The sequence below is a fragment of the Microtus oregoni genome, unplaced genomic scaffold, assembly GCF_018167655.1.
Source record: "Microtus oregoni isolate MIOR12 unplaced genomic scaffold, Mior012 000045F_ref0000178, whole genome shotgun sequence".
NCBI lineage: Eukaryota > Metazoa > Chordata > Mammalia > Rodentia > Cricetidae > Microtus > Microtus oregoni.
The window spans coordinates 15969970-15983545 of record NW_024543219.1 but is presented as its reverse complement, the minus strand read 5'-3'; the positions used below and the strand labels follow the sequence as shown (position 1 = coordinate 15983545).

The 13576-nt window shown below is 46.8% G+C and overlaps 1 protein-coding gene across 1 annotated transcript in view; it reads left to right on the top strand.

Annotated features, from left to right (window-relative positions):
- Slc35f4 (solute carrier family 35 member F4) overlaps positions 1–13576 on the top strand; it is a 231334-nt gene that overhangs the window by 192735 nt on the left and 25023 nt on the right. The window lies entirely within an intron of this gene.

The following is a 13576-nucleotide window of genomic DNA, read 5'->3' as shown; positions in this document are numbered from 1 at the left end:
TGTCCTAGCATCTTGATCAGCAGCTGGGGTGGGGCAATAGAAAATTAAGCAGTTTAATAGAAGCTAAGTGGTTAACTGGAGGGGGAGGTTTGCACAAGTAGGAATTTAACAGAAGCTAAAATGAGTTAGCTGGAACACCCTGACCTTGGGTTCCTAGAATAGAGTACGGCAATTCTCCATGGGATTCTCTATCAACATCAAATTCTAGTTAAAGCTGAAATAACCTCAACAAGAATACAAGATGTCCTGTCACGTTCCCCACTGAACCTATGGGAATGGGTCAAATCATTGACTCCTCCTGTTCTAGGATGACATATTGGTCCTAGGGACCAGTAGCTTTTTTGGCCCTGCCAGTGAGCATGCAGGATCCCACTGTTAGCTCCATCAGAATAAAAACCAATGATCTGGCTAATTCTGGCAGTAAGAAGGTCAGATAAGGGGCCAGATTAACAGAGACTGGCACCAATTATTTGATCTGTGCTTTCCTTTTTCCTTTCTTTGATGTTTTCTCTCTCCATTTCGTTCTCTCTCCCCTTTCTCTTCTCTCCTTTTTTCTCTTTCATACTTTTTCTCTTCCTATCAGTTACTCTTTTCCCCTACCTTTCTCCCTCCGCCTGCATTCACTCATCATTCCTCGTGATTCCTTCAACAGTTGCCCCGTGTGTGTTCTCCAGAGCACTGGCATTCAGCCCTCACGGCACTTCCATATCTTCCCCCTACCTTAGAGCAGCAGGTTCAGAAACCCCAGCAAGTCACTGAGAGCCAGACTTGGCCCAGGCATTGGTCCACCACCTCCCAGCAGCCTCATCTCCTATGAACAGAGGCCAGAGGATTTTCAACATCTGGACTGTGGTGAATACCCTCTGTCTCACATCTGGGACTACGATGAATACCCGCTGTCTCACATCTGGACTATGGTGAATACCCACTGTCTCACATCTGGGACTCTGGCATGACTACCAGGGCTATAATAAATGCCCAAGGAGCGGGGCTGCTAAGCTACAGCAGAGCAGGTCTGGGGTTTTGAATACTTTCTGTCTGTCTCTGGGTTGTGTCATGTGGTGGGTTTTGCCTCCCCTGAAACTCTTCTCCTAGACTCTCTCCTGGCCTCCACGAGTCTGCTTCTGGTTTGCCTACTCTTCCCTTTTGGTTGAAGGCCTCAGTTTCTCTCATATCTTCAGAACAGAATTCTCCAGGATGTTCCTCTGGATAGCTCTACCCCACAGCTTTGCGTGGCTCACTTCTGGTCTTGGTCCCCATGGTCTCTTGTATGCTAATGAGAACAACTGTGTATGAGCAGTGCAAACTTTTTCTGTCAAAACTGATGGTTTCTTTAGCCTGTCCTTTGCCTTTCTGTTGTCTATATCACTTCCTCTACCCTGGCATGCATTTAATTCTTAGTGCATCTCCCCTAGTCACTCAGCTTTTATGTGTCACCTCCTTACCCTCGAAGACCCACTTGCTCTGCTCCATCTTCAGCGAGACGTTCCTCATACCCTGTTCTCCTCTTCTCGTTCACTCTCTCCTCTTACTCTCCTCATAATACACAGAGCATAGGTTTCCTTATTGGTACATTTGCCTGCCCATGCTGTATCCGTATGTCCATCCACTTACTATACACCTTATTAGCTGAGACTATGTCTATTTTATCAGCTTGGCATGATGGCACCCATTATGGTGCCTGGTCACAGTGGGTCCTCCCTTGGATGAGTGGGTGAGCTCAGAAGTAGATTCATTTTCCAGTTCTTCCCTTTAAGAGAGAAGAAAAACCCTCCCAGGCCTGCTGTCCTAGGTGCTGATGCTGGAGACAGCCTTGCAGACTTTGGCTCATATACTAATAAACCAAACATCTAAAATCATGGGATCAGAGAGAAACTGAGAGGGTGGATTCTGCAGGATAAGGCTTTCAGGAAAAGAGATGGTTTATGAAAAATTTAAAACTTAAAAACCTAATTTGATCTGAGCTCAAACTCTACCTCGTGGTGAGCTGGTGTTGTCGCACCATTGATGTCTGTGGCTCACTCTCGTTTCATCTGACTGACAGAGTTGATGCCACAGACACAAGAAACTGACCGGCTGTTTTCCTACAGGCTTTGACCACTTTCTCAGAAAGCCTTTGTTCCCTAGGGACTGTTCTCATTTCTAGGGTCCTACCCTTTCTTCTCCTTTCCAGAGCCAGGAGCCTACAGATTCTATTTTCTTTAAGAACCAAGATTGTTATTGCATTACCACGTTGCATGATGGATTATACTTCACCTCTTCCCCCCCCACCAGTTTTTTACCTCAAGAGAGTGTAAACTGAGGCACAAGTGTGTTCTTTGCTGTCTTTGGAGGCCAGAGCTTGGTTTAGCACTGGGTGTACAGGAGCGTTGTGTGGGTTACTTTTCTGTTTCTGTGATAAAATATTATAGTCAAAAGCAGTTTAAGGAAGGAGTCTATTTTGGGTTCCAGAGGGCTAGAATCCATAATAGTGGAATAGTCATGGCATGCCTAAGGGAGCAGGAGGCTGGCTATGTGGTGGTCCACAGGCTCAGATATTTGAATATGGGGTCCCCAATTGATGGAACTCTTTGGGAAGGATTAGGATCATGGCCTTGTTGGCAGACGTGTGTAACTGCAAATGGACTTTAAGGTTCTAAAAGTCCATGCCATTCCCAGTGCCCTTCTGCCATGCTCCCCACCATAATGATCATGAACTCCAACCTTCTGTAAGGTAAGCAAGACCCTAGCAAACTTACCCTTCTATAAACTGACCTGGTCATGGTGTCTTTATCACAACAATAGAAAACTAACTAAGATACAGGCTGATCATATTTTCAACTATACACAGGAAGCCGAGAGTTGCATAGATTCAAGGTCGGTTACTTTTGCTGTGTAGTATGTCTTTATTTATTTGATTTTTATAATAAAACTTACAAAATTCTTTTTTTAAAGGAATCAGAAACAGAGAGAGAACAGGAAGTACGATGAAGCCTCAAAGCCCACCCCAGTCACATACTTCCTCCAGCAAGGCTACACCTCTTAATGGCTTCATAACCTCCCCCAAACAGCACCACCAACTGGAGACCAAGTGTTCAAATGCATGAAGCTGTGGACACAGTTCTGATGGAGGAAGGTCATTGGTTAACTAAAAAGAAACTGCTTGGCCCTCATTGGTTAGAAGATAGGTGGGAGAAATAAACAGAACAGAACGCTGGGAGGAAGAGGAAGTGAGCTCAGACTCCACAGCTCTCCTCTCGGGAGCAGATGCCTCAGGGAGACGCCATGCTCCCAGCTCCCAGGCAGACGTACGCGATGAAGCTCCGACCCAGGATGGACATAGGCTAGAATCTTCCCGGTAAGCGCACCTAGGGGCGCTACACAGATGATTAGAAATGGGCTAAATTAATATGTGAGAATTAGCCTAAAAGAGGCTAGATAGAAATGGGCCAAGCAGTGATTAAATGAATACAGTTTGTGTGTTGTTATTTCGGGCATAAGCTAGCCAGGCAGCCGGGGTGCTGGGGATGCAGCCCCGCCATCCTTATTACTACACAGTTCTCACTCAAACCACCATAAAAGCCCTCAATAATGCTCACACGTGAGCAGTTCTGCTGAATCATAGCAAGGAAAATCAGCCTGTTGTTGTGAGGGACAGGGCTGACCCACTGGCTCTCCAAGGCAGCCTAATATCGTACATAGTAGTTTCTCTCTACAGTCCTGGTCCCTGGAATGGTGGGCAATTGGTTACCCCAAACAAAAACAGCAAGAGCCTAGTGGAGGAAAGTGGAAGGATAAGGCTAGGAAGAGGAACTGGCTTCAAGGGATGCTTCAAAGATAAGATGAAAGGTACCTTTTATTCTGTTCCAGGATCACTGTTGCAAATTTAAATTGTCTCCTAGACACTGAAACATCAGAAGAATTATCTCTCTCTCCAGCAGAGAAATGTAAGGTTTCAAGAGGACAGCATGCATAACGACACTGTAAAAGGAAACCTCTATAGCGCACTCAATTGTCAGCAACGGCGCATTAAGCATCCTAACGCTTGCAGAGCTGCGGTAATTTGCCTCACACGACTGACTTACACTGCTCCCGGGAGATAATTTACCCCTGTTTGTGTACCAAAGGAGCAGAGCAAATCCTGTAATATCCTTTCCCCTCATCTTCAGCCAAGAAATTATCTTGGTGGTGAGGATTTTGATGAAAGCTTTGCAACAGCCATGGGAGCCAAGAGATGGCAAAACCCCAACTTATTCAAAATCCTGCATTCTAGTTAGGAAACTGTTAAAGGAGTTAAACTATCCTATACCGTCTCCTGTTAAATCACAAAACCATGCTGATTTCCAAAAGTCCCTTGCACTGTGGATGAGGATTGCCTTTCTTCTAAGGAAGCTACCCTGACTTGGCTATCCCTTTCCGTCTCTACATGTGTCCATCCATGCTCCAACACCCACCCAGGCATCCATACCTCCAACATCCACCCAGGTATCCATGCTCCAACACCCACCCAGGTATCCATGCTTCAACACCCACCCAGGTATCCATGCTTCAACACCCACCCAGGTATCCATGCTTCAACACCCACCCTGGTATCCATGCCTCCAACACCCACCCAGGTATCCATGCTTCAACACCCACCCAGGTATCCATGCTTCAACACCCACCCTGGTATCCATGCCTCCAACACCCACCCAGGCATCTATGCCTCCAACACCCACCCAGGCATCTATGCCTCCAACACCCACCCAGGCATCTATGCCTCCAACACCCACCCAGGCATCTATGCCTCCAACACCCACCCAGGCATCTCTGCCTCCAACACCCACCCAGGCATCTATGCCTCCAACACCCACCCAGGTATCTATGCCTCCAACACCCACCCAGGTATCTATGCCTCCAACACCCACCCAGGTATCTATGCCTCCAGCACCCACCCAGGTGTCCATGACTCCAACACCCACCCATGTATCCATGCTCCAACACCCACCCTGGTATCCATACCTCCAACATCCACCCAGGTATCCATGCTCCAACACCCACCCAGGTATCCATGTTCCAACACCCACCCAGGTATCTATGCTCCAACACCCACCCAAGCATCCATGCTCCAACACCCACCCTGGTATCCATACCTCCAACATCCACCCAGGTATCCATGCTCCAACACCCACCCAGGTATCCATGCTTCAACACCCACCCTGGTATCCATGCTCCAACACCCACCCTGGTATCCATGCTCCAACACCCACCCAGGTATCCATGCTCCAACACCCACCCAGGTATCCATGCTCCAACACCCACCCAGGTATCCATGCTCCAACACCCACCCAGGCATCCATGCTCCAACACCCACTCTGGTATCCATGCCTCAAACACCCACCCACCCAGACATCCATGCTCCAACACCCACCCTGGTATCCATGCTCCAACACCCACCCTGGTATCCATACCTCCAACACCCACCCAGATATCCATGCCTCCAACACCCACCCAGGTGTCCATGCCTCCAACACCCTCCCTGGTATCCATGCCTCCCATCCACTTATATGTTCCTCTTTCCCCCATCCACAGAGCAGACGTAAGATTTCTGCGCTTGACGTCATTTCTACATATCTAAAGCCCCGTATGCTCTATGGACTTGTCATTCTCTTCTCTCTGCACCCGTGTGCTATGCCGCCTGTTTCTTCTCATCTCCAAGCAGCCCAGCTGTGACCCTTTCTACCAACAGTGCTTTTTCCAAAATGACATTAGCTGGCATGTTGCTAAAGACTGCATCCCGTCTCCTTCTCCTATTCTCTTCTATTGTCTTCTAGACACTTATACAACGTGCTCCCCTCTCCCGACCATTCTGTGTGCTCTTTCTTGGGTTTGCTGCTGTCTTAGCTAGGATTTCTATTGATGTGATAACCAGGATAGCCAAAATCACCTGCGGGAGGGGTGTTTCACCTTACAGCTTCAGTCCATCATAAAGGAAGTCAGGGCAGGAACTCAAGACAAGACCTGGAGGCAGGAACCGAAGCAGAGGCCATTGATAAATGCTGTTTAATGAATTGCTCCATGGGTGGCTCAGCCTGCTTTCTTAGGCAACTCAGGACCACCTCCCCAGGGGTGGCTCAGCCTGCTTTCTTAGGCAACTCAGGACCACCTCCCCAGGGGTGGCTCAGCCTGCTTTCTTAGGCAACTCAGGACCACCTCCCCAGGGGTGGCTCAGCCTGCTTTCTTAGGCAACTCAGGACCACCTCCCCAGGGGTGGCTCAGCCTGCTTTCTTAGGCAACTCAGGACCACCTCCCCAGGGGTGGCTCAGCCTGCTTTCTTAGGCAACTCAGGACCACCTCCCCAGGGGTGGCTCAGCCTGCTTTCTTAGGCAACTCAGGACCACCTCCCCAGGGGTGGCTCAGCCTGCTTTCTTAGGCAACTCAGGACCACCTCCCCAGGGGTGGCTCAGCCTGCTTTCTTAGGCAACTCAGGACCACCTCCCCAGGGGTGGCTCAGCCTGCTCTCTTAGGCAACTCAGGACCACCTCCCCAGGGGTGGCTCAGCCTGCTTTCTTAGGCAACTCAGGACCACCTTCCCGGGGGTGGCTCAGCCCTCATGGGTGGGCCCTCACCCTCCCACACTGATCATTAATTTAGACTTGCCCATGGGTTGGTCACACGGAGGCATTTTCTCAGTCCCTGTTCCCAAACAACTCTCACTGTGTCACCGTCTCGTGAAACCCGTCTGTGCTGCTGCCTTTTTACCTTGGGCTTCTAGAGGCCTCAGCCTTACTCATCGGCATTCTTCAGTTAACATTTTCCCTTAAAATAGCCTCATCTGCCTGCTTATCACTTTCCAGGACAGCCTACAAAGTGTAACTCAGTACATTAGCCAGCCAAGATCTATGGTCTCACTGCTCGGAAGGCTGGACGCCAAGCTGGCACTTTCTTCAGAGGCCATGAGGCTGGCATCCACTCAAAGCCACTTGCTGAGCCTCGGGTAGTCTCTTGGGCTTTGGGGTATCCTTTGGCTTGTGGAAGCATCAGGCATATCTCTTTTTTCTTCTTCACATGGGGTCTTTTCTCCAAGTGCAGTGTGTACTAATTTTTTATGAAGTCACCAGTTATATGGAATGAGTCCCAGCTCTATGTCTTCATTGTAATTTGGTTGCCTCTTGCTGTCTCAAAAGAAAGTCACATTTTCAGGTTCTGGAGGTTAGGTTTCCAACATGTGCCTGGAAGGAAGCAAGAACGGTTCAACTCATGGCTGTTCCCATAGCTACTCTCATGTGTTACCATGCTAGGGAGCCCACACTTGAGCCCACATGTGTCTCATGTTGTCCCCCAAGTCATCTTCCTATGGATGAGCTTCATGGAAGGTCTAAGACCACGTTTCAGCATCCTTCCTCAAAGCGGGTCCTCCGAGCTTTATGAACGGTGTTTTGCAGATTTAACTGTCTTAGACAGAAACTAAGGTGTGCGTGTGTGTGTGTGTGTGTGTGTGTACCCTCATGACAAATGGGGCACAACACAGTTGTGTGTGTGTACCCTTGTGATAAATGGGAGCACAGCACACACTTGTGTATGTACCCGCATGGTAAATGGGAGCACAACATAGGTGTGTGTGTGTGTGTGTGTGTGTGTGTGTGTGTATACCCACATGGTAAATGGGAGCACAGCAAAGGTGTGTATGTGTGTATACCCTCGTGGTACATGGGGCACAGAACAGGTGTGTGTGTGTACACATGTGTGTGTGTGTGTATACCCACATGGTAAATGGGAGCACAGCAAAGGTGTGTATGTGTGTATACCCTCGTGGTACATGGGGCACAGAACAGGTGTGTGTGTGTGCACGTATGTGTGTGTGTACCCACATGGGTGCAGATACATGAGGCACAGCACAGGTGTGTGTGTGTGCACGTGTGTGTGTGTGTGTGTGTGTGTGTGTGTGTGTGTGTACCCACATGGGTGCAGGTGCACGGGGCACATGACAGCTGTGAAAGTCAGACGGCAACCTCAGGTGTAGTCTTCATATGCTCCCCATGTTTGTCTGAAATAGGATTTCTCATTGGCCTAGAACCTCACCAAGTAAGCCAGGCTCACTGGCTTTTGAGTTACCAGGAATCTACCCTTTCTCTGAACCCCCTTTCATTCTCTAAGACCATAAGAACACACCGCCATGCAAGTGTTTTCCATGGATTCAAAACTCCAAATGCAGGCTCTCAGTTATGTAAAGCAAGTACTTTACCACTGAGCCATACTCCCAGATCTGCCCCACATCAATTAACAATGTAACCAAGATAATCCCCCACTGCCTTTTGAGTGGATTTAAGATGGAAGCAGAATGGTCATGTTTGGATTCCTGGAAGACTGTTCTGCAATGTGAAAAAAATGGACAGAGTTAGAATAATTAATGGGGCCGACGTCACAAGACAAGTAGTATCCAGTGGTCCCACATAGTTGGCTTTCGACCTTGAGACCTATTTTGGGGGGAAAATTGGATTCACTAAGTGGGGAAGAGTCTTGTGGTGGCTGGAGCTGCCACTTTACAAAACTCTAAAATTACCCTGGAGATAGACCTCTGAGCACGCCTGTGGTGGGTTCTCCTGACTACATCTTCAATTGATATGGAAAAACCCATCTAGCCGGGAGGTGGTGGCACACGCACGCCTTTAATCCCAGCACTCGGGAGGCAGAGGCAGGAGGATCTCTGTGAGTTCGAGGCCAGCCTGGTCTACAAGAGCTAGTTCGAGAACAGGAACCAAAAAGCTACGGAGAAACCCTGTCTCGAAAAATCCAAAAAAAATAAAGAAGAAGAAGAAGAAAAACCCATCTTAATTGTGTCAGGTCTGTTCCCCGGGTAAGGGATTCTAGACTGCATGACATGAAGAAATTAAGCCAAGTATGCAAGCTTACAACCACTGTTTGTTTCTTCTGGCTGTAGTTCTGAGTCTCACTGCTTCAAGCTCCTAACGACTTGATTTCCCTGCCCTGATGGACTGTAACCTGGGACTGGGAGCTGAAACAATCCATTCTCCTTCAGTTGTCTTTGTCAGTGAGTTTTATCACAGCAACAGGAACCGAAGCCAAGACAGAGTTTGTGTGTCGGACAGGGACTTGCCAAATGGGTTGGGATTCAAGAGCAATTTCTGCCCACCCACCTGGTACGTATGTGTAGGTGGCCATGATGGTTATGAATATGGCCCAATGCTAGCTGTTTAGCTTCTCCCGTTGTCCGCAGTAGCAGAGCTGCAATACAGTTCTATTTCTATTGTGTCTCAAACCACAGAAGACCTGCCTGAGCAGCTGCCTCTGCCAGCTTCTGTCCCGCCTTCCTCCTCAGGTGACTGACATTTGTAAACACCATTAGCTCCTCCCTGGCAGGAATGTCTGTCCTTTTCATCCCCTGCTCATGAAAAAGACATAAATATTCTGTGAACTGCTACATAGACTTCTGGCTTGAAAGCCCAACTCCTAAAGGAGACGACTTCTGTGGACCATTAGCCCTGGCAAGAGACTGTCGTGAATTGGCTCCTGGAGAGCAGCTTTTCCACCCACTTGGCATTTAGCTCACTTTACAAAAACTGCTTCTGTAAATTGGCTTTTCCCCTCCTGGACCATAACAAAACAAGGACAGGCGCCTTGCCTTCTTGTACTTCCCTGCATTTAGCAGAGGGCGAAGGCACAGCCTGGCCCACCTTAGGCCTCAATCATGTTGATTACAAGGCCATCACAGAAACAGGCCAAGAGACAAAGGTTTCTCTCGAACTGAGGTTTGGACTAACAATGAATGACGAGGCTGCATTATTAATGTTCTGTCAAATCTGTCAGTCAACAAATGTAATAGGGCCATTTGGAAAGGAAAGTATTTCAGAAGAGCTCCAGGAATAGACTTGTAAGCAGAGGTTTTCTAGAACCAGCAGTAGGTGCTTCCCACGCTTGGTGAGCAATGGTGACATTGCAAGAGGGTGGTAGTGATACTGGAAGGTGCATGAGAATTACATGTCCCTTTAAAAGCCCTGTGTGCGTGAATGAGCAGCCTGGTTTAGGTCACAAGAAAATCAAGGCTTCAGGGAAGGGGAAACAGAGGCCCAGTCACTATAGAAGAAAGTTAGAGTGTCACCTAACACAAACCAAGCAGGTGATTCACAGAGAGGAGCCTAGCTTGTAAGAATCTGGGCCTTACCTATGCTGACAGCTCTTCAATCTCTCATCCTGTCCAAACCCTCCCCTACGCTACCAATGGCTATAATCTAAGCCCAGGCAGAAAAGGTTCTCTGTCATTTTTCCAGGATCACCAGCTTCTCATGTATAGAAGTGGTTTAATAAAACTGACTTGCTAAGCTGGAAACTCTACTAGAGAAGATGGGCTTTTTGAGTAAGTGTTTATTTGTGCCTGAGCTGTTGGAGATTCACCATCAGCATCTGTAAAATGGGGAGAGTAAAATCAATCCTGCAGCATTTTTAACACCTGGAGATCGTGTGTGTGAAACTTCTTGGCACAAGGAGGTATTAAGCATATGCGAGGCATTTTATTTTTCTGTCACAGAAATCAGTAGTGGAGCTAAGTCTTTGGTAGTAACGTCAACTGTAGATACACGAGATGCATCCTACTCTAGGCAGAATGAATGAATACCGTTTTAGGTGCAAGATAGGTGTGGTTGGACTATTCTATTGCTTTTCCTCTCACACACAGATTTTAGGCCAAAAAAATCAATTAAAATGTTTTTAATGTGCAAGTACCCAAATCTTTCAAATACATCTCTTGAAAACCTAACTTTTTAGTTAGATGTTTAATATTTGAAATAAGATAATCAAGAAATCTTGAAAAACCTAAGCATAAAACGAAGAAGACCTACAAAAGTACACTGATAGAAACAGCAGGTGTTTTAACAAGGTATTTATTTAAAAAATGCCTAAAATCATCAGCTATAAGAGGTGGAGGGGGTGTAACAAGTACAGTGGATAACGCTGGGGCGGGGATGCTGAGTTTCTTAGAGAGCAAAGTGCTGAGCTGGGAATGAGGCTCACAGTTAAAGCATTGGCTTGCTATGCCCAAAGTCCTGAATTTGATTGCCAGCACCATAAACACAAACAGCAAGTAAATAAACAAACAAACAAATAGAATATATGAAAATGAAAAGCTGTAGTCTTACCTGCATGGGGAGCACCTCCTGGGACAACTCTTCCATTGCTCTAACACTATCTGTTTAACTCAGAGCAAGGTGACCTCAGGCTAACCCCACGAAAGCTTTTATAAATGCCTCGCCAGTACAGTAATCCTGCTACAGTCAAATATCTTCTGTCTGTGAAATTCAACACAAATTATTTTTGAGATTTATTTTTAATTATATGTTTGTACATGTGTGCTGGAGTCTTGTGTAGATATGTGTGGTGGTGCCTGCAGTGGTCAGAAGAGGGTGTTGGGACCTGTGGAGCTGGAGTTACAGGCAGTTGTGAGCTGCCCAACATTGGTGCTGGGAACTGAACTTGAGTCTTCTCCTAAAGCAGTATGACTTTTAAGCAACTCTCTAGCGCAGAAATGGCTTTTTAATGAAATAAAGCTTTCCACCTAATGTGTTGTTGAATTATTATATCTTGCTGAGAAAAAAAGCCATGTAATTATGACTATCAACTAACTCAAGCAAAAAGTATAGAATTCTATTTCTGCTTTCTGTGGTTCTTTGTTAACTCTACCATCTTGAAAAAGATCCCAGCTCTTCCAGCCACTGAAAATTGTTTGCCAATCTGAAAGTCAGTTCCACAGTCAGCACATTATTTGAAATTTTTGTCAGAAGAATCCTCCACCAAAGAATCTAGTGTTCCAGGTAGACCATGGGCATGCGTGCGATAGATAACATAATCCAAGGGGGTGCAAGGGAAGGAGGTCGGTGCTCCCCAGCACCAGATCTACACAAGGTAGTTGCCTAATAATCTGGGAAAAGATGTTTGCTGATCTGCTCAGAGGGGCATTTGTGAGACCCAAGTTTTCATTGATGTTTTGTGCCCGTGGGATATCAAGGCAGATGGTAGAGTCCTTGGTTTAGACGGTAATGGTGAATTTGACCTGTTATCATCCACATTATCTTTGTCCACACAGAAACTGCCCTGTTGCTTTGTGTTTCATTCACAATGCTTCCCAAAGACTTCTTTCCTAGTTATTCTTCATCTGCTTGACTTTTCCATTTATCTGAGAACACCACACATCACATTCAAAGTACTCAAGCAATTGCTTCGCTCAGTCAGCAGCTGAGCCTCTTGTTCCCCTTGGCTTTGAACTCGCTAGAGCAGATCTCCAGGGAACCCCTGCCTAGCACTTCCCAGTCTTTCCTGTGAGCTTTTTACAATACCCCACTACCAGCCATGGGAAGTAGACAAGAAGTCAGACAATGCGAAGACTTCCCCCCAATTGTTTTACTCATAACCTAAAGCTATGAGAATGAAAATCTGGACACTTGCTGTTTTCTGCAGACAGGACAAGCCTCAGATAATTGAGAAGCAATGAAGTCGGACCCTACAAAGGAAGCTAACACTGTGAAGAGATGCTACCAGAGCTGGGTCCAGCTGTTCCTGCTTCAGGGATGGCTTAGCTATTCTGTCCCTGAGTTGCTAAACCCTAAAAACTCCCCTTTTTCATAACCTAAGTTAAGGTGGCTTTCTAATGCATGACGTCAATGTTCTTGACTTCCACTATTGGTCACTGTTTTCACCTGCTCATTGTTAGTCACCATCTCTTAAACTCCCTGGTACTTCCTGTGAACTATGTAATCTGAACAGAAGAGGAAACAGAAGGGTGGAGATTCCCAGGGTTGCAATGGGCTCGGTATCTACACATCCATGTTGCTGAGCCCAGATTCCTACCCAATCTCCCCAGATAAGGCAGCCTGGGCTTTAACTACTACCTGCTGCTTTGATCTAGTTTGGGCAGAACTTCCTTTTCAGAAAGAGGCAGAGGCAGAAAACCAGGAGTCCCATGCTCTGTAGACTCTTATTGCAGAATCTTAGAGTTGGGCATTTGCTGGAAGGCCCCACACTATACGCTTCGTGTATTCCAGTATTCAATCTCTTCTAAGTAGATAGCCCAACCTTCAACTCAGAACTCTGCCTGCTAACGTGTTGTCCATTCTCCAAGGCCACTTTTGATGTAGCCACAGAAATTTCCCTGCTCCATGCTTGACGTGAATTCATTCCCTTCTTGGTCCACAGTTCAAATAAGGTTATGGCTAATTGGTTGCCTATCCAACTTTAATACTGAGCTGAGAGCTCCAGGTAGGCATGGATTATGTATCCTTCTGTTGTTTGACTTTGCTACTGACACAAACCTACTTAATAATAGATGTTTAATATCCATCTGTTGAGTCAAAATGAATTTGGGAGCATGCGGAGTCCCATCACTGCAGACAGAAAAATATTCTCCAGCCTAGATAGTTTTAAAACATGCCCCCTAATGTCCCTACTACTGTGGCTCATGTCTGGTTTGTGGAGAACTGATGGCAGTTCATCTACTGGAGAATTTTAGTTATTAATTCTAAAAAAGTGAGCCTTAAACTTCATAGCCAGACCGAGAGACACACTAGGAGTTTGAGCTGTGAAGCAGTCATCTCCAGTTTTGGAAATTAAG